The sequence below is a fragment of the Micropterus dolomieu genome, linkage group LG19 (assembly GCF_021292245.1).
Source record: "Micropterus dolomieu isolate WLL.071019.BEF.003 ecotype Adirondacks linkage group LG19, ASM2129224v1, whole genome shotgun sequence".
NCBI classification, from domain to species: domain Eukaryota; kingdom Metazoa; phylum Chordata; class Actinopteri; order Centrarchiformes; family Centrarchidae; genus Micropterus; species Micropterus dolomieu.
In genome coordinates, this window is record NC_060168.1 from 2969230 (window position 1) to 2989936 (window position 20707).

General features: G+C 40.7%; 1 protein-coding gene and 1 long non-coding RNA gene across 3 annotated transcripts in view; one reads left to right on the top strand and one right to left on the bottom strand.

Moving 5' to 3' along the window:
- setd7 (SET domain containing 7, histone lysine methyltransferase) overlaps window positions 1–20707 on the bottom strand; it is a 519573-nt gene that overhangs the window by 210966 nt on the left and 287900 nt on the right. The gene's annotated exons all lie outside the window — the stretch shown is intronic.
- LOC123958150 lies at window positions 15014–15955 on the top strand. Its single transcript, XR_006822008.1, has 3 exons — window positions 15014–15190; window positions 15293–15442; window positions 15531–15955. It is a non-coding gene; the product is annotated as an uncharacterized LOC123958150 (long non-coding RNA).

A 20707-nucleotide genomic window follows, 5' to 3' on the forward strand; every position in this document is an offset into this window, starting at 1 on the left:
AATTGAGTGAAAAGATAATGAGAGTGAGATTGAACAGAGTGAAGGAAGTGGTCTTAAATCTCACGCCTGAGTGATTTGCAGGAACCTCTGTCCACTTGTAAACACGCAGTTGGGTCCAGAGTATAACTTGATCAAAGTGGCCTGCGGACAGACATGTCCTGGTTTCTCTGTAGTGTCCGAGGGTTTTTGGAGTTTCAGTGGACCCGAAGATTGCTTTGGACCCGAGTACAGACTAGCTAGAGAGAGTAGATTAAGTGTACTTCTCTGTTTATTCTCTTTTCAGAATAATTGTAACTCAGTTATTTGCTCAACCCCTCAGCCTGTTTTTATTTTCCATTTAACTCTTTTAACCCTGATTATACACTGCACTGTAACTTTTACTGTCCTGTTTTATCCTGTTTTTTATGTTTAATGTAAAGCACTTTGAATTGCCTTGTTGTTGAAATGTGCTATACAAATAAACTTGCCTTGATTTTGAATGAAATTACAGAAGAAAATGTACTTTCCCACGATCTGTACAAATGTGTATATGTGTATATATATATATATATATATATATATATATATATATGTGTTTATATATATATATATATATATATATATATATGTGTTTTTTTGTTCTTTTGTGAGGCATGTGTTTGGAAACGTTTTAACAAACCGCAACATTAAAGAACATTAAATAAAGACTTTTTCAAGCTCCAATGATGGTGTGAATTGTTGGCTGTACTGACTGACTATTTTTGTTATTACTGGCTACTGTTTAAAAGTGAAATCATGATCAGCATCTGTTTTAATGAATCATAGCTAATGATTTGCGAAGACTTCATTATTTTATGACTTGACTTGGTGAGGCACATGACTATTAGCTCATTAATTACATATTTGGTTGTGGTTATTGGTTTGGTTCGTTAAGTTGGGCTGCACACAAATATCAGAGCACCAGAATCTGAATGATTTATTCGCACTTACTAATACTGAAATAGCAGTGTATATACGGCCGAATATTCTCAATATCCTGCCATTCAATCTTGACCGCCAGCCTCCACCAGGAATACGCCTGTCCCATGAACAACAAGGCATTTAGTTAGTGTAAAGTAATATATTGATGCACCAGTTCATCGGGGACAGTGTAGTGGTAACTCCCTGTTGCAGACAGCTGGAAGTTGAATCCATGGCTTTGACCCAGTGTGTTAATTAATGCATGAATTATTGAATTGAATAAATGTATTCATTTATGCTAGGTGGTGATGGCACACTTAATTAATAGTTATTCATAAATGACTTAGTCTGTTAATCAGATGGACTCTTGCTGATGCGGTAAACATTAATACAGTCATACATTATGATTTGTCCTTTAGTTAAGTACTGAAGTAGAATATGTAAGATATGGCCAGAATTTTAGTTTAAAACATACAAAACTAACATTATCAACAGGATGTGAAAACTTAATAGATGTGAAAACGTAAAGACAGCTGTGTTTTGTGCTGCAGCGATATCTACTGAAGTTAGCATGCTAACCAGCTAGCCATGGTCTGAAGTGTCTGGAAATACCACTTTGTGCCACAATAATAATAATAAAATAATCTATATTTGTAGAGCACTTTTCAAAAACAAGTTACAAAGTGCTTCAACAAGTGCAAAGACAACAATACAATACCCAAAAAAGACAACAATACAAGCAAGAAAACATTGAAAAGACCAAAATACACGTTTAAGATAAATATAAAATAAGTAAAATAGAATAAAATAAAAGGGATAAAATAAAGTCAAATAAGATCAGGAGAGACTCTCCTATAAAAGTATGTTTTAAGAAGGGACTCAAAAGAGTTCACTGACTCAGCCGACCTGATTTCCTCGGGCAGGCTGTTCCAGAGCCTTGGGGCCCTGACAGCAAACGCTCTGTCCCCTTTAGTTTTCAGTCGAGACTCTGGAACAGAGAACAGACCTCTGCCCGAGGATCTCAAGGTTCTCAAAGGTCAGAAATATAACAAGGCGAGAGGCCATGAAGAGCTTTAAAAGTGATCAATAAAATTTTAAAGTCAATTCTAAAACACACTGGGAGCCAGTGTAATGAAGCTAAAATAGGAGTAATGTGGTCATATTTCTTTGTTCTGGTTGGCAGCTGAGTTCTCGACAGTCCGGAGTTGATCAGTAGATTTTTGGGTTAAACAAGTGAATAATCCAGGTGTGATGAGATGAAGGCGTGTAAAATTGTCTCGGTGTCCTTAAAAGTTAACATAGATTGAATTTTAGCTATATTTCTAAGTTGATAAAAACATGCTGAACAAGCTTTGTGGTGTGCTGCTGTGCGAAATTTAAATTACTATCAAACCAGACACCAAGGTTCTTTGCAACAGGCTTAATGTGATTTACTAGGGAACCAGCAGATGGCAGTATTTGTTTTGCTATCTGCTGGGACCCAATGACCAGGATTTCTGTTTTGTCTGAGTTCAGCTGGTGGAAATTATTTGACATCCATTTTTTAACTACACAAAGGCAGTTGTTAAGTGAACTGATTCCAGGATCTGTGGATCTGACAGGCAAGTATATTTGAATGTCATCAGCATAAACATGAAAAGAAATACCATGTTTATGGATAATATGTCCAAGGAGAAGCAGATGCAAGGAAAACAAAATGGGTCCTAAGACCGACCCCTGAGGCACACCATATTTAACTGGACAGAACGAAGAGACATAGTTGTTTACAGACACTCAAAACTTCCTATTTGACAGGTAGGATGAAAACCATTCTAGAGCAGTACCAGAGATCCCCACCCAGTGCCTCAGTCTGTCTAACATGATGTTGTGATCAATGGTGTCAAAAGCAGCGCTAAGGTCCAGGCGTACAAGGACTGAGCACATACCTTCATCAGCAGACATTAAAAGGTCATTGGTGACTTTAAGCAGGGCAGTCTCAGTGCTGTGGTACTTCCTAAAACCAGACTGAAACTTTTCAAATATTTTGTTATTTTCCAGTACAGTGAGCAGCTGTTTGGACACAATTCTTTCTAGAATCTTTGCAATAAAAGGCAGTTTTGAAATTGGTCTAAAATTATGTGGGAGGGAGGGATCTAAACCAGGTTTCTTTAAAAGTGGGTTCACGCAAGCCGTTTTAAAATAATCAGGGACACAACCAGTAGATAGGGAGCTGTTAAAAACAGAGATCAACAGAATCCATTACTTTCAGTAAAAACTTTGTAGGTATTACATCAAGTGGGCTGGAGGACACTCTCATTTGTGATACTATTTTTAAAAGCTCAGCCAAGTCGATGGGATAAAACTGGTTAAAACTCTCTTGTTGCTGGTGAGGAACCTCTGAGTAAGAGGCCGCGGGGGTAATAGAGGCTCTGATTGACACCACCTTATTGGTAAAATAAGATAAAAACAATTCACAGTCATCATTACTTCCAGCTGAGGCACAAGGAGGGGTTGGGTTTACCAGCTGATCCACAATCTTAAACAGAAACCTGGGATTGTGTTTATGTGTAGTAATGAGTTCAGAAAAATAGTGTGTTCTCGCATCCTTAACCATGTTATTGTAGTTAATTAATAAATCCTTCAGACTGAGGTAATGGACTTGGATTTTTTCCATCTGCGCTCTGCTTTCCTACATTCCCTTTTTAGGCTGCGAATGCTGTCATTTATCCAGGGTTGCTTACTAGCTTTAGACGTAGGCCTAACCTTTAGAGGAGCAGTAACATTTAGTGACAACAAGCAGATATGATTGAAGTGATCGACCAGATTGTTGGTGTTGGAATCAGACAGGTGTTGGCTTTGGCTCTGAAAGACTGCGCAAAACTTTGAAACATTTTGTTCATTAAAGATGCGAGAACACACGGAGCTTGGTGAGGCGGCATGAGTAACAGGCGAATCGCAGCTAAAAACAATACATCTGTGGTCAGATATGGTCATGTCCACTAATTCCACAGAGGAAATGCTGACACCCAGGGTAAAAACCAAGTCCAGTGTATGACCACGGTTATGTGTTTGCCCTTTGACATGTTGTTTGAAGTTAAAAGAAGTGGCCATATTTAAAAAGTCAGTTGCATTAACATTGTTGGGGTCATCAACATGAATATTAAAATCGCCACAAAGAACAATTCTGTCATAATTTAAAACCAGAGTAGATAAAAATTCAGGAAGTTCTGATAAAAATCCTCCAGGCGGTTTTGGGGGGGCGATAAATTTTTAGCAGCTCACAGTTATTTGTTTTACCAGGGTTCTGCACCTCTGGACTGTGGGAAAGTGAAAAGTTACTGTAAAAGCTTGTGTTTGATGATATTTGTCTTTGTTATTTACTTGAAATGTTTGATCTTTGATTGATGGAGTAATGAGGGTTTTAAATCTGATAAATTCATTTATTTATTTTATAATAACACAGAGACATTTTCTTACTAAGGCTATATTTTTACATCTGATAAATGTCCTTAACTTGAATACATAATCAAATAAAGAGACAGTTATTTAACAATATGTTAAGGAGTAGTTACGTTTGTACAGTCTTACAGCTGCATCTGGCCCTTTGAGGGTCACCGTAATGCTTATGTGGCCCTTGGTGAAAATTAGTTGGACACCCCTCTTGTAAATGAATTACTGGCATGTCCTTCCAGTATTGAGAAGGACATGCCAGGATTAAGAACGTTAAATGTTTCCAGGGCTATACCAGTGTAGAGCAAAGCATCCGTGTTGCTTCAAAGTAGAAAGTAGGCAATCTTATCACACTGAGTCATCTTATCCTGCACGTCTTTTCTGCTGGCTGTCTGGCAGTAATCATGATCCAGTCGTGAAGGGCCCTCCCACTGTGCATGCACTGAGTGTCATTGTCGGTGAGGGGCTGTAGCAAAACTTGAGTGCTGATCTTGTCTGAAACAGGTGAGGACTGGTCCACGGAGCAGTCGGAGTATTGCCAAAGTTACACGGTAAGAGAGCAAACACTGTGGAAGTTCAACATGTCATTATTGTTTGGTATTATGATCTAGCAACTAAAGCTGTGGAAATAACCATAGTGGTGTAAAAGCCTTTGAAATGTAGTGGAGTAGAAGTAAGTACTGCCTGTACACAGTTAGCTTGAATATTTAAAATATGGAAGAAAGCAGGAGTAGTAGTTTTTAAGTATGATATACTGTGTGAAAGCCTGTCAAAGCGTCAGTGTTGGCTGCACAGTGAACTAAATTTCCATATGCAAACATTAGCTTCTAGCACTATTTGAAAGTCATACTACCATGCTGTAGCCATTATTCTGCTCTGAACAGTCATAAGGATGTGTGACTGTGGTAGGATAACAACGCACTAGAAGGCTAAAAGTAAAGGTATGATGCATTAAAACTACTCTGACAAATACAATTTACACAAAAAAGTTACTTGAGCACATGTTGAGTAAATGTAACTCATTAGTGCCCACGTCTGATTAAAAATAGGCTAGGTCAGTTCAGTTTAAGAACCACACATACAGAGTTCAAGAGTTATCTAGCCTAACATTATTTATCCAGTATTTATGTGTACCTTGCTGCATAAAACATTGAAAAACTTTACAGTTTAGTTTACGAGGTCCGTCTCTGATGTCTTGATTGCTGTTAATGCTGTCATTTCTATCACAGTCACACAGACTAGCTTTCGCCTCTTTGGAGGTCAGTCGTAGCCCAGATAGAGGGTGTAGTTTGTGTGCGGAGGGTGTTTTGGGCTACATTCAGACTGCAGGCCAAAGTGACCCAAACCCGATTTTTTTTGCTCATATGTGACACAGATCTGGTCTTTTTTTATAAAGAATCCGATACAGATCGACTCTTTTTAAATGCGACTTGAGTCTGGACACTCAGATCGGAATTGATGTCACTCTAGAGCAGCTGTTCTGCTGTAGATGGAGCCACGGTGAATAGAAAAGCTCCACTAAAGCCATTATTATTCGTGTGGCTTTCTTTCTCATCCACCTTGCTATCATCTGTTCACAGATTCCCTTTCTTCCACCTGAAATCCACCGGGTCACAAGCTCTCTTCTGAGGTAAGTGCATGCTATTTGTCCGAGTGGAAACAGTGGACAGGCAGAGACAGTGAGTTGTGGGGAAGATGCGTTGTACACATAGACTGTATAAAAGAAGTGCGCGTAGTCATCGTGATGTCACCCGTTTTGTTTGGACGATAGGGTGCTGCCATGTTGAGTTTTTGCAACCAGGAAGTGCCCGGACCATATTTGGAACAGACGGTGGAGCGGCCGTGTTTGGAGCTAGCTAGCTAGGTGCATCTGTAATTCACATTAACTGTCATTTTAACTGGGCTGAAAAAAGCCACCTGTAGTCAAATGGAACATTTAGGCATTAAAAACATACATTTTTACAAGTTTCAGCTTCTTGTGTAAAATCTGACTTTTAAGTTACATGACTAATCTAAAAATATCCTAACCATCTGCATGTTTGTGTGTGATTCACACACTTCACTGCTCCCTCTCCCCATTTCTCAGCTTGCCCTCTCTCCCTTCCTAATTAAACACTGAGCTCATGGAGACAATTTGATCTCCCTCGTTAACAAGGCCTCATTAGGGCCCCACGCTTCATTTTCTTAATGAACTGATCAAGTTAAATGGAATGGAAAGTCAGGACTGGGAGTTTAAACACAACTGCACACTCTGCTGAAATGGAGAGTCACAGTTGGTGTGTTGTGCATGCTGAGGGGGGCCACTCTTTTTAATGTCTTTTTAACAACATTGAAAAGTCTGCCAAAATCTGGTTGAAGGTAAAAATATGGCCGAATGAAGACATTATTTTTAGCTGTTGTTTAGCTGTTGATTGGTCGGCTTATTTATTGCTCAATAGACTCAACGTGGATAACTCAAGATACAATAATTCATTTTAGTCCTTACAAAACATATATACAGTATATATGTATATATTTAAAATAAAACTTGCTACGTATAAAATGAAGGTAATAAAATGATAATTTGATGGGACTTACTGTAGTTGCAGGCACATGTGATATTTATTTAAATGTTGATTTAAAAAACAAAGATACAACAAAGAATATTCAGTAACATTTTTAAAGAAATATCTTCTGATCCAAAAACTAGGGCACATCATCAGTAATGTTACCTGAGGTCATAGGGTACACCCTTGACCGGTTGATCAAGCCTCAGCATCTCCCATGGATCCCCTCTCTTAATCAAGAGCCACCTGGAGACTTTCTCTGCAGCCTCTGTGCTGTTGAAGATGGCTCTCCTTCTCTTCTCCCATGAGATCCCAAGCCTTCCAGCCTTTTCTGTGGCAGTTGCTCACTAGGCCTTCGTACTTATTGACTGCTCCCACAAGAACTCCATGGCGTAATCTTGACTCTACGTCTTCCACTGCAGCCTCTGTTCTCCACTTCCTGCCTGCCTTGACCTCTACCCCTGCCTGCAGACTTTCGGGTCAGATGATTCCCGGAACTGAAGCACCTCCCTTGCGCGCAAAACCTTGAACTCCTTCTCGAGAGATTTCGGGGGAAGAGTCAGTTTTCATGTATTTCCATAAAGGCAATGCTGCTCAAACCTTTTCCTGGCTCTCTGAGCTTGACCTGATGTTGCAGGAATGCTGGTCAGCTGCTTGGTGTCCCTCTTCCTTTTCCTCCACTTCACAGCTTATATGCTCTGACTGCCATACCAGTGAGCCTAGCTCTTTGGCGGTGGGGTCAAGTTGCACGTTTGGTATTATAATTTGTTGGCACCGTTGAGTACAGGGGGATGGTAATGGGATGGAAGTCAGGGTTGTAGATTCAAAGCTGGCTGGGAGTGTAGTGGTAATGGCAGTGAAGATGGCGAGGGCTGTGTGGAATGGAGGGAAACATGGCTGTCAGGCTGCTTTTCATTTTATCGCTCTATACTATGCTATAGATGCTATAACGTTGGAGTACACTTATCTGAGGACCTCACTTGGAAAGTGAACACAGCATGTTTGGTGAAGAAGGCCCACCAATACCTTTTCTTCCTGCGTACACTCAGACGCTTAAAACTCTCCCACGAACATCTGAAACATTTCTACCGATGTACAGTTGAGAGAGTCCTGACATACTGCTGCACAGTGTGGTACTCAAGCTGCACAGCAGAAGAAAGGAAGGATCTACAGAGGGTGGTGAAGACGGCTCAGTGGATCGTGAGTGCCCCTCTTCCCCATCTGAACAATATCCACTCTAGCCGTCTTCTCAGACCCACATCAATAGAGACCCTTCAGACCAAGGTTTAGCAAACTTCCTTCAGGCAGGCTCAAGGTCATCAGGACGAGGATGAACCGCCTAAAGAACAGCTTTTTCCCAAGAGCTGTGGACATGCTGCTGAAATTTTGAATGTCGATGATGTGATGTCAAACTGTACTTAACACACACTGAATGCACTTTATCCAATTGCTGGACCGGTAAGGTTTTAATGCTAATATCGTTTATGCATTTTAATGTATGTTTTTATTGCTTCATTTTATTATTTTATGCAATCCTTTTATGCCTTATTTATTTATAGATGCGACTTTCAAGCTGTTTAAAGTTCAATGGTTTGCTCTAAACTGCATTTTGTTGTATTTTATATGTGACAATAAAGTCTCTCGCTATCTATCTATACCACACATGCTTCCTATGCTAACATAACCTAAGCTTCAGGTTTAACCCTAAGTTTTCAGTTTTACAATGGTGGTTCAGCTCTTAACGGGGTCATCGACATCGCCATGGTAACTTGATCGCCTAACCTGCTCTGGAGCAGGTTATGTTTCGCACTGCCTACTGACCAAACAGTTCTCTTGGAAAATGGCGTCACCAATCGTAGAAGATCCTGCACTGTGAGAAGTTCTTCTTAGTGAGTTGGAACGACTCAATACCCGATACTGGGCAGGTAATCGTCCAAAAACAGCGGTTCTTTGTGTTAACAGAGACCGTCTGGTGGGCCTCCATTTTTGTGAGGTCGGCTTAGCCAATAAGTTTCGTTTCTGAAGTAGAGAAGAAGAGTTTGTGAAAGAATGTTTTGAAGAATACTCCCAATAAAAGGGAACATAAAAGCAGTAACTATGGCCAAAACATGAACATTATAAGATTGTGTAATAACTGTTGTATTCCAGTTGTATTAGAAGATATTCAGGTGCTCAGCCACTGTTTGTTTGCAGAGCTAGTTGTTACGTATTAGCTAACAGTAGACCAGCATAACGTCAGTTAACTTCAACCCTGCCGGGTTCTTTGTGAGAAAACAACCGATTTGTTTGAGAGTTCCTGGTGAAATTGTTGAAGCCATTGGTTCAGGAAGAGTAACGTTTTCTTCTTAGGACGGCATAACGGTGACAGAGAGTTGAAAGTGAAAACACGTCACACTGAAAAGAAAACTGACACTGAAAAACATGTGACATGAAGACAAAATGAGAAAAATGAGATCATTTTTAATGCCTTTGTTTAATTTTTTGGTGAAACTTTCTCAGGACTAATACGACTTTTTCAGATACACCTGTTTCAGGAACACTTTACAATGCTGTACACGGTGTGAGGGGACCTGAGGGAAAATGAGCATAACTGCTAAGATGGCACGGCTACAGTGCTGCTGTAATCAGAACTAACCAGCTACTGTGCTGTCACACTCCACGTTTCTCTGCTGGAATAGATGGATCCCCAAAGGGGACATTTGTTTACACAAAGTGCATTAGGCAAACAATACATAGTGTGTTGTTAGCGAGGTGTGACATTTAGAAACCCTTTCCCATTGAAGTGTCCTGCAACCAGATGGGATTAGAGTGAGGGGGGGGGGGGGGGGGGGGGGGGGGGGGGGGGGGGGGCATGTACTATGAGAGTGATGTCTTTTGGGATCTTAGAGGTCAGAGGTTTGACAGTCACTAGAAGCATGTTTATCTCTGTCTCTTTCAGACAGTCACTGTGTGGGTACTGTGTGTCAGTACACAGTCGTAGCCCTGTTTATAGTGCTGTTATAGTGGTTAAGGTAACATCACCGTTGGTCATGTCTGAATACCTAGTGAAGCAGAATATACCACAGTTATCTGCAGGCCCTTGGCCTGTGTGTTGTGTTCACTGCCAGAGAAGAGCAAATAATGTCTTGCCACTAATTTAGCCAGTGTTCATGTTCAGTGCCGTCTCTTTTCCACTGAACATGAACGCTGGCTAAATTAGTGGCAATTACAGCCTTGAACTCTTACATTTTAAGAGTAATATTTAATCACATTTTTGCACCGCTTGGTAGCTATTACAAGAATTTAGAAATGATAGCTGTGTGTTACAGGACATGCTCAGTGTGAGTGCTGTGGGTAAAATGTAATGGAGGCTGAATGAATGCTCTGCAGCAGGATTCTATTGTAGCTCGTGGTTGAATTGCAGTTGAGCCAATGCTTCAGTCCACTTGGACTAAAAAATTGCAACAACATCAATCAAACTGGATGTGATCCTTGAGAAAATACTTTTGTCTTTGTTCCTTCAGATCAAAAATAAATGGGGGTTATTCAGTGGAAACAAGTGTGATGGCTGGCAGTGCTTTGAGGGAGCTGTGCCCAGAGCGGAGCAGCTGTTTGTGGAGTTGAAACCCCCTCTGGCCCTCTGATGTCTGTAGCCCACACAGCCTGCCTCGCTTAACTTCGTCCTTCAGGATCTTTCTACAGTGAAGGATGGATGGAATTCCACATACAGTTTCTTCACCCACTTCATTCTTGCATTCTTTCTGAGCATGCACCTGACCCTGTGGTGCATCTTTAACTATGCTTTCAGGAGGAATGTTATTATTTTCTCTAGTGCTCATGGGACTCGGTCCACCACTCAGAATGCCACTCCCCAGAAAATCAAAGTTTCTCTCTTCTTTAAACAAGAGGCTTTAAGGATTGCCAGCAACGAGCCATTGCTGGCAATCCTGCCTGGCTTGTCCTCCTTTATCCTCCTACTCATCGCCATCTTCGTCTCATAAGGATGAGAGGGTCCTGGCATTATTTCACAGGTTTTCCAGTATGTGACCAGCCTGTTCAATAAAGCTTTTAACAAGCGAATGGAGCGTGATGCATCTGCCCACTCTGGTTTTCAAACTGTGTGTCTCTGTGATCTAACCTACACATTATTTTCTTCTCAACTTACTCTTCTTAAGCGACGCTCTGTATACGCAGCTGGCCAATCACAGCCAATCACAATATAGGACTCGCTCCAACTGCAGTCCGACACTTTCATGGATGCGCTCCACTAACTCATATGGGAATGGTATCGTTTTCTAGCTTGTTTGTGCTGTATTTTTCCAAGACATGGTCAAACGCTCTTCCTGGGGCACTTAATTACAATGCTACCCAGAGAGGTTGAAAGGAGAAGTACGATTTATTCCCTTTTCCAAACCTAAAATAAATAGAGAAAAGTACTGAATGTAATGTTATAAAGCCCTACTGTTTTTGCTTTTTAATGACTGTAATAGTGAACAGAGGCCTACCCAGCTGTACAGGAACAGTGTTGATCTTTAATATCGTTGTCCTTTGTCTCAATCGTCAGGTGATGCAGTGGTTCACTTTTCCTCTGTGATCGGTAGCTTTAGCTTCTGTCTTTATTTGTTTCACGTCAGTTTGACTGCCTGAATACAACTTTCAAATGTATAATGCCAACCTTTCTGCCTCCTTTCTGAAGTTGCTTTCTTTTTTTTCTCCAAATATTAGACGATATTTCTCCAGGGAGTGCAGTTATAGACAGTTGCAGCACAGTAATAAATCCAACAGGTCCGACAGTTTGTCTGACTTAGCAACAGTAACTAAGTGACTAAGCAAAGGAACAATTTCGACACAAACTCACACACCCCACTTAAGCAGCGTTGCACAAAATTGGGTGGGAACCCTCTTGAACAACTGAACACTCAAAAGTGAGTATGCGTTACATTGAAACAGCTGCAACGTAATGCTCGCATTGATTGTAACCTACTTTAAAACAAGACTACTTGATGTAGGGACAGACAGACGTCTTGGATCAGATGATCTCAGTTCTCTCACAGCGTGATATGGGGACAGAAGTTCTGTAATGTAAGCAGGGACGCGACCATTTAATACTTTGTAGTCAAAGATCAGGATTTAAAAATCCATCCTGTAGCTAACAGGCAGCCAGTGTAGGGAGGCTAGAAGGGGAGTAATGTGCTCCCTCTTTTTGACCTTGTCAAAACTCTTGCTGGTGCATTTTGTTTGTCTGCATTGTTTTAATCTGTGAATGAGAGTAGAATGAGCTTCAATGTTTCAAAGGCTGCAGTTAAATCAAGAAGCAAGAGGATGGAGCAGTCACCCGAGTCGGCGGCCAGCAGGAGGTCATTATTTATTCTCATTAATGCAGATTCAGTGCTTTGAAGAGCTCTGAAAGATGTAGTTTTGAGCCAGGTGGGACAACAGTTGGTTAAAAACTACTTTTTCAAGGATTTTAGAAAGAAAAGGGAGTTTTGAGATTGGTCTGTTTTAAAAGTGAATAACTGCACGTTTGAAATATTGGAGAAGTTGGCCTGTTTCCAGGGAGATATTAATAATTGCATGAATGCTGGGGCCAGTGGTTGATTTTCGCTGGAATAATGTCAAGAGAACAGGTGGAGGTCTTCATAGAAGAGATAATGTGATGAAGTGCTGGAAAGTGACTGCTGTGCTCTCAGAGGAGACAGTCTATTTACAGATGGAGTAATACTAGCTCGGATGTTTCTGAAGTATTTTGTCTCTAAAGATGATTAAAATATCAGATGCTTCTAAACAACAGGTGTGAGTGGAAGTGTTGAGGTCAACACACTAAAAAGGACCCTGGGATTATGATGTTCATAATATTTGAGAAGTATTGAGCCCTGGCATTTTTGACAGCCAGTTGGTATTTATCCAAAAGATCTTTCAGACTTTGGAATGAGATCTGCAATTTTTCCCACCTCCACCTCCGCTCTGCCCTTCTGCATGCTCTCCTTATAGCTCTAGTATTATTATTATTAAGCCATGAAGAGGCCAAAGGCCTGTGATTAGACAGGCTGGGGGAAGGTGGTGAGACTGCCTGCTGACCACTCTTCTTGTGGCCCCTGACTACTACCTCATTCCAGATAGGCAGGGAATTGGGAGTGAAGCAGGAGAAAGGTTGAGGATCCCAGTGGACAGTGTCAAATATGGCTAAGTTCATCGCAGATATCTTTTGAGCCTGGGCAGAGGCAGTGTCATCAAAGTCGGAGTCTATGGATATCCTCCTTGACTGTACTCCCCCTTTTATAATCTGTCCTCATAACTACCAAATTGTATTTAATTTTTATATATATTTAGATTAATTACATTGCATCATTGTTTTTTGCAATGGCATTGTGGTATCAAAATACAGTACATTTCTCATGGATAAGGACAGATATTTGTACTTTGATTTTGAAGCGTATATTATTGCACATATACATTTAAATGTGTACTATTTATGAGGATCTATTGACAGAAATGCAATATAATATAACTGTGTTTTCAGTGGTGTATAAAGACCTTACATAATGAACCGTTATGTTTTTATTACCTTAGAATGAGACATTTCTATCTATATACGCCACGGGTCCTCAGATGAAATTCGCCATGTTTCTACAGTAGCCTGAATGGACAAAAGACTCTACAGAGCGTGTTTCGTCACTACGCTGAAGTACTCATTCATAATCAGAATCGGTCTTCCATACTGAAATCGTTATTGCAAATAGAGAGATAAAGTGTGGGTTCGTGCAAAATCACATATCGCGCATACATATTTTGCAAACATGTAATTCATAAATATGGTTATAATCCATGTAGAGTCTACGTGTTGTTTATATGCTCTGATAATGCTGATCCAACACATCTTTGTAGTAGCGTCCATGTTGATTCCACATTCCGACTTAAGAGCACATGAACACACATAAACACAACATGGGAAATGGGACCATATCATTATGCACTTTTCAGCCGCTGGGAGAAACTACACTAAAATCTTACACACTTAAAATGGTGCTTTATTCACTTGACCTAATCAATTAGAGCTAAAAGAATACATCCTCAAGATTTTGAATAAACCACTCAAAACATGCTTTGTGTTAAAATCTCCACCATTCTCTTACTGTTTGCTAAATAAAGACTTGAAGACATTTGAATAAAATGCAAACAGCACAAAACACAATGGCTGTCTTCTCTCCTTGGCCTTCATCGCTTTCTCCCTCTATACTCTGCTCTGTCTCTTTCTCTGTTTACCATTTATTTGTTCTCCGCTCTCCTCTTCTCTGTGTGACTTTCATTTTCTTGTATCTCTCTTTGCATGCTACCTTGCTTTTAACTCTAAGCTCCTTCATCTACCTCTGTCTGTGCTGCCGTTGCTTTTTGCTGATGCTGAGCGGATGTCATTCCAGTGTCCGTCCTTGAGCTTCTTGGAGTTGGATAAAAGCTTTAGAGGCGCTAGCTACTTGGACACGCACAGAGAGACTAAAACACCAACCACCATTGTTGTTGGGAAGGTTACTTTCAAAATCAGCATTTGGCTCTTCTTCCCTTGGAGAGTCCTCTGGTGTTATTGTAGGTTTCCAACATTAGGGAAATGTGCTTATTTTGCTTTCTTTCCTAGAAAGAAATAAAAACATCAACACCACCAATATTTACAAAAATGTGAGGGGAGTACTCACTTTTGTGAGATACTGTACATGTGTTATAATTGAGACTGTGGCCAGCTATCAACCATAAGGAATATTAAAAATATATCTTAGTTTACCAAACCAAAACTTTAAATTAACAACACATCTTAAGTTTAGTCTTGTTTTGGTGGAATTTATCAAATAGAGGGTATGCACATGACGTCACAGAACGCAGTTACGCTCAATGAGTGGCAGAAAGACGAGCAGCAGTGTGAGCTTGAATCAGCTGAAACACAAACAACACATCTAAAATGGGAAAGAGCTGGACCACTGGTTCCTTGGTAAGCAGTAAAGATCACTGTTGAGTCCGACTGCCTTTAATATGACCAAATAATCACTTGTTTTACTCCTGGTTTGCTAAACGCAGCCATGGTAACAGATGTTTTGCTACTCAGTCCAGCGTGTTCCGGAAGGGGAAGTGACATCAACGCAGACCCTCTATAGGCAACTTAACTAGTAGGAACACCAGAAAAAAGCGCACAGCAGTGCACTGCCAGTTAGTCACTAACTAGTGACTGTTTGAACCTGAAATGGAACCAGATATCCACGAAGATCAGCAAGGCCTGTGCCTGACCTCTCAGAGCTAATGAGACTCTACAGGTAAAGAGACGCTGTTTGTTGGCATCAGAGGAGCAGTAGTTGGCACAGTTGAATGCAGCTAAATGGTTTACAAATGCTGATTTCCACTCTGAATTCTGGCAGATACCTCCAGCAGAGGAAACAAACAAGGAGCTCATTACATTCATTTCACCCCTGCAGGCGTTGCTGCCTCAATACCTTGCCATTTGGCATAGACTCTGGCCCAGAGTACCTCCACAGATGCCTGTCTCAGCTGCTGGACGCACGCCGGTGGTATAATAATCACGAAGATGATATTCTTGTGCATGTGGAGGGAAAGGGCGCAGCATGAATAACATTCATGTTTTTGTTGCGGCTCCAGGAAGCTGGCCGGATGCTAAGTGAAAAAAGGACCCTTGCCAATGCCAGAGCATCAGCTGACACATGGGCAGCCCTCACACAAAGACCGGTCTATACTAAATAACACCCTGCTGCCCACAGCCCGCTGGAAATGGAGCAATGAAATGCACAAGTGGAGAGGGAGTCACTGGCTCTGTTTGGACTTAAAGGAGGTTCAGCTCATTACTGAATGAACTTCAATTTTCTATAGAGAGCTACTACAAATGAATAGTGGTCCTGCTACAGTCTGAAGCATTTGGTAACCTCCCTCCTAGGCATCACAGTTTCTGGCTAAGTGTGTCTCCCTATAAGACTGCCTAGACAAGACAGACAGTCTCATGATCATAAAGGCAAGCCATGAATAATAAACGGAGACACACAAAGAAAGATTAAATGAAATACCACTGTGAATGATAATACAACAATAACAAGAAAATATATAACCAATGAAATAAACAGGCAGCTCAGATCAAATCAGAATGTGCTTTCTGATAAAAGTGCACTTTTTGAAGAGACTTAAAAGAAGACACTGACAGTCTAATTTCCTCGGGCAGGTCGTTCCAGAGCCTCGGGGCTCTGACGGCAATAACAGAAATGGGAGCTGCTGGAAAATGAAGCTGAGGCATTTATCAACACAGTAAGAGACAAGCTGCTGGCTACTTAGGCTGAATTACAATAAGCCGCAGCAGGGGCGGAGGCAGACATTGAAAACATTCAGGGCTTAGCCCAAACCTAGGGGGGTCTGGGACATGCTGCCCCGGGGAAATTCTTTTCACATTTATGGAAGCTATGTGCACTATTTTTAAGCCATTTAAGATCATTGAATGTCTAAAAATCTGACATCATTTGAGAAAAATATGAGAGTTGCCCAGGGAAAAAAACATCCTGTAGAGCCTAGATCCTGTTTTTTATCAAATAGATTTCCAACTGTCTTTGTGAAACCATAACACAACCAATGTTGGGGATCAACAGTTTTCACTCCTGCCACCTAAAAAGAGGCAAACAATGTCTCTAGTTAGTGCTGTTACATAACATAAACTGCGTAAACAGAATTATTACTCTTGGAACCTACGTTCCCAGAATGAATGTTTAGCTGACAAATCTGCTGCATCTGAATCCATCCCATAATAATATGGGCTGCTCTTATAGCAGATCAAGGATCCCCAACAGAGCCAAGTAAACATGGTCTTCAATACTCTGAACTGAATGATACGACACGATCATGAATGTACCTTATTGCTGTAGTTTAGTCCGAGTGCCACTGTGAGCTCATGTTTTTAAACGTCATGGTTGATATTTATTTGATATTTCAGATGAGTCGCAATGTTATGTTATTTGGAGACTAGTGATTCATTAAATTAGCATTTTACTTTTATAACATTATAACTTGGTATCAGGAGGAAATGTCCTCCTGCTAATTATGATTACCGTAAAACTTCAATTAATAGCCGAGTCCCACATAACCGCCTACCTCGTTTCCTGGCCTGGTGTGGGAACACATTTTGACAAATAAACGCAGGTCTCCATTAAACGCCTGGTCTGGTTTTTCTTTGGATGTATAAAACCTCTTAAACCCTGCGGGGTCGCCGTTTTAGCTGCTTCTAAGCTGCTTAGATCGTTAATACAAATATTAATGGTTAAACGTATGATCAGTATGTCAATATGGACATGCTGCACATCGCTAGACCGGTTAGATTCTCCACAATTCAATCGTTCAGTTCATTTATCGGAAACAATGAGCCTAATCCTTATAGATTTACCGGTGGAACCAGCATGGTACAAGAGATGAAAAGGAAAAGAGAAGTGCCGACTCCCGCTAACATAAAAATGTATCCAAGTTATGAATCCTGTCATGTGAAGTCCATCGCTGTCTGCTAACTTCTGCCACTCTTCTCTCATCCTGCACCCTGTTGTTGTTTTAGTTATGTTGCTGCCTACAAAATAAAGTGCATAAGCCATCTGTGGAGCTATTTGATTATTGGATAATTTTTATACAAGTAATATTCTGTTTGAAATAAATAAACTGTTTCATAGTAGCCTATTTCAAAATATAGGCATGTCCCAAATAAAGGCAGGGTCAATTCAGTGATTTTAGCAAATAAAAGCCCAGGCTATTAATCAAAGTTTAACGGTATGTCTTGTAAAACTTTCAAAACTGTCCACTGCATGGGAATGCTGTTCCAGGACTAAAAGTCGGGAGGGGGAATAGCTTATAGCTTTACACTAATGCGTGTTCATAAAACAAATTTAATTTATTGTGCTTAAACGCAACCACAAATCCAGCTACTGCACATACAGCCAATGTGAAGGCGTGACATTGTAGGGTCCCTGGAACCAGTGAGTCTGTGTCAGCGTCATGGCCACCAGCTACAGGTATACTGGAAGTTGCAGTGTATCAATGTTGATACGCGTCCTGCGTCTCTGATGCACTCAGTCTGAAAGGACAAAGGAACTTAGAGGCGGGTCTACACAGGAGGCATTTCAGCAGGCTTTTCAGTAATCTGTCTTTGTGTGTCTGATTGAACAGACACACCATGCCTCTATTTTAATCAATCCAGCTGTCACTTGTGTTTCACTGTGACCCGAGGCATATTTGTATGCTTCAAGTCTATTTTTTTCATTTTTGCATGTGTAACCGCAGTGATTGTGTGTTGGGCTCTGATAAAACTGTGACCTACACTCAATAATGTGCCTGAATGCATCCTGTCAGTACAGAGCACTGATGCTGCTGCAATGCTAATATTCAACCTGTGTAGACATTGTGTAATTGTCAGTATGATAAATACTTTACCAAATAGGAAGCAGCATCAAATACAATTGTGAACCAGAGTTACAGGAGAGTCACACTTGCTCCTTCGAATGAGTAATCTTGCATTTTCTTAACAATATTTGCAATGACTGTTGATGCCAAAAAATAAATAAAAATAAAATAAAAAATCTTGAGACAGATGCAGCCAAATGCCAAAATAACCAACAGGCTGCAGTAGCTTCAACATCAGCTGCAGTACCCAACCTTGTGCAGTCACAGGCACCTAAAGGGATTAAAGGAGAGCGTTTGACAGCGCAGAGGGACAGAGTGAGCAGGAGAGGAGTGGAGGTGAAGCGGAATGCATGGAGTAGCTTAACAGGGACCTGCAGGGAGGTAGGGGGCCATGCCATATTGATGATGATTACTTCAATTAAGGTCAATGATGATAATATAATCATAACACTATCATAAAGTGAGACTTACTGCTGATGATCACTCAGTCAGTCAGTGACTGTCAAATTGCACATCATAAGCTATCTGACATTACTTTTGTAGCTAGCATAGTTCCATGCAGTCACAACTTCGGCTAACTGTCCTAATGACTGACTTGGTGACGTTATTTTGAGCCCATGCTGCTGTAAGATAACTAGGTCCAAATGTATCATTTTAAAATTATTAAGATTATTAGGCTATGGGTTCCCTTCATAAAGATGTGACTGGATGTTATGGCCAATTATTCAACACCTGTAGCATGCTACTAAAATGAATGAATGCTTATGTATTAAGAAAATGCATGCCATGCCTTCATTGAATAAACAGCTGTTTGCTCAGTCCCAGTATGTTATTACTGAAACTGTACAGCTTTTTCTGGACTTAATAATAAGAAAATGTTACTTCTAGCAGAGTTTTTTTTCTTTGACAATTGCTTGTACTTGTACTTGAGTATGAATTGTGTAATCCATGGCCACCTCTGATCCTCAGGGAGTCAGTAAATGAGTGTGAATGAGGACACTGATCCTCTTGCACTGGTACACTTATCCACGTGCCTTACTACTCAACTTTATAGTGGTTGGGGGAATATTACAGTAGGTACACATTTTTAAGAGGACTGCAAGGATGGTGAATTGGTGAGGGGTGTCAGCCTGTGCCAGTCCAGCCCTGCAGTAGCACAAGTAGCAAGGGTGAGTTTTATTGTTTGAGCACAGATTTGTAAGACAATGTGCTAATTTGTCTATCATAAGTAACACAGTCTTGCTTTGAGTCCCCTTGCACAACACTTTCACTGATTCACTAAAGGTAACACAGGAAAGAGTTCAATGCCAATCACCAAAATGAACAGAGAATTTAGGTTTTTCTCTATTTTTCTTTAATTTGCTGTGTGCCTTAGTTGCCTACGTGTGCACAGAAACACATTTTCAGTAAGTCTTGGATACACGCATGTAGTAATGTTTAGGATAAACTGACATGTTTAGTAGTATCACATGTTCTTTAGTTACATCTGAAACAGCAGGATAAACAATGTGACCCATGATGGAGGATATTTAAACCTGCAACAAGTTCAGCTGCTGCTGAAGAGAGATAAAGCTTGATTACATGTTGATAACCTGAAGATGTCCATCCTGTCTGTTCTGTCTGTCTGTCCCCGGCAGCTGCCAGTACTTTCTCCACGCAGAGCTTTCGTGTTTATCTGTTTAGCTCCACAGGTTGATAGTGGGTTAGTTGCTGCTAGGTGCGCACAAGATGACACCGAGATTCTGTTTAAACAAAATAAGGACACGCTGCATTTACAGGATCAAAGCCACCAGGCAATACAAAGACCAGTTTAAATTCTGAATAAATGCGCCTGTGGATGTAGAGATAACACTGAAGACAGTGTGTCCCTTTTTCCCATTTTTTGATGGTTTTTGAATATTTTAAGTGGAGACACATGCTATATGTTATATTGCAATTCATTCATTTGCTATGCCAGTTATGTTCAGAAGGGTACATATGCCTCACAGTAAAAAGATACTGTGTGGAATTGGTATGCTCATTCCAACATTATACTGCATATGAAATCCCACTTCCACCTCTTGCGTTTTTTCAAGTGACTACAGATTCCTTTGAAAAGTAATGCTTGGGGCTTTCATAATGGGGGCATCTTCAGCTGGGAGTCAGACAGGCACTGCAGAGACTTCTCTGGCGCACAGTCTCAGATCTGAGCAGAGAACCTCCAATTATAAAGCCGCTCTGCGACATGATGATGTCAGCCTGGGTTCACACAATTTACACTCAGAAGCTGTGAGGCAGCGGCTGTTTGCTTGGACAGCACTTACTGCTGCCACAGCTTGACTTGCATAAGTTCCTTAATGAGTTTGATGAAAACTTGGCTCAGGCAAATGAGGCACAATAAATAAATAAACTAACAAACT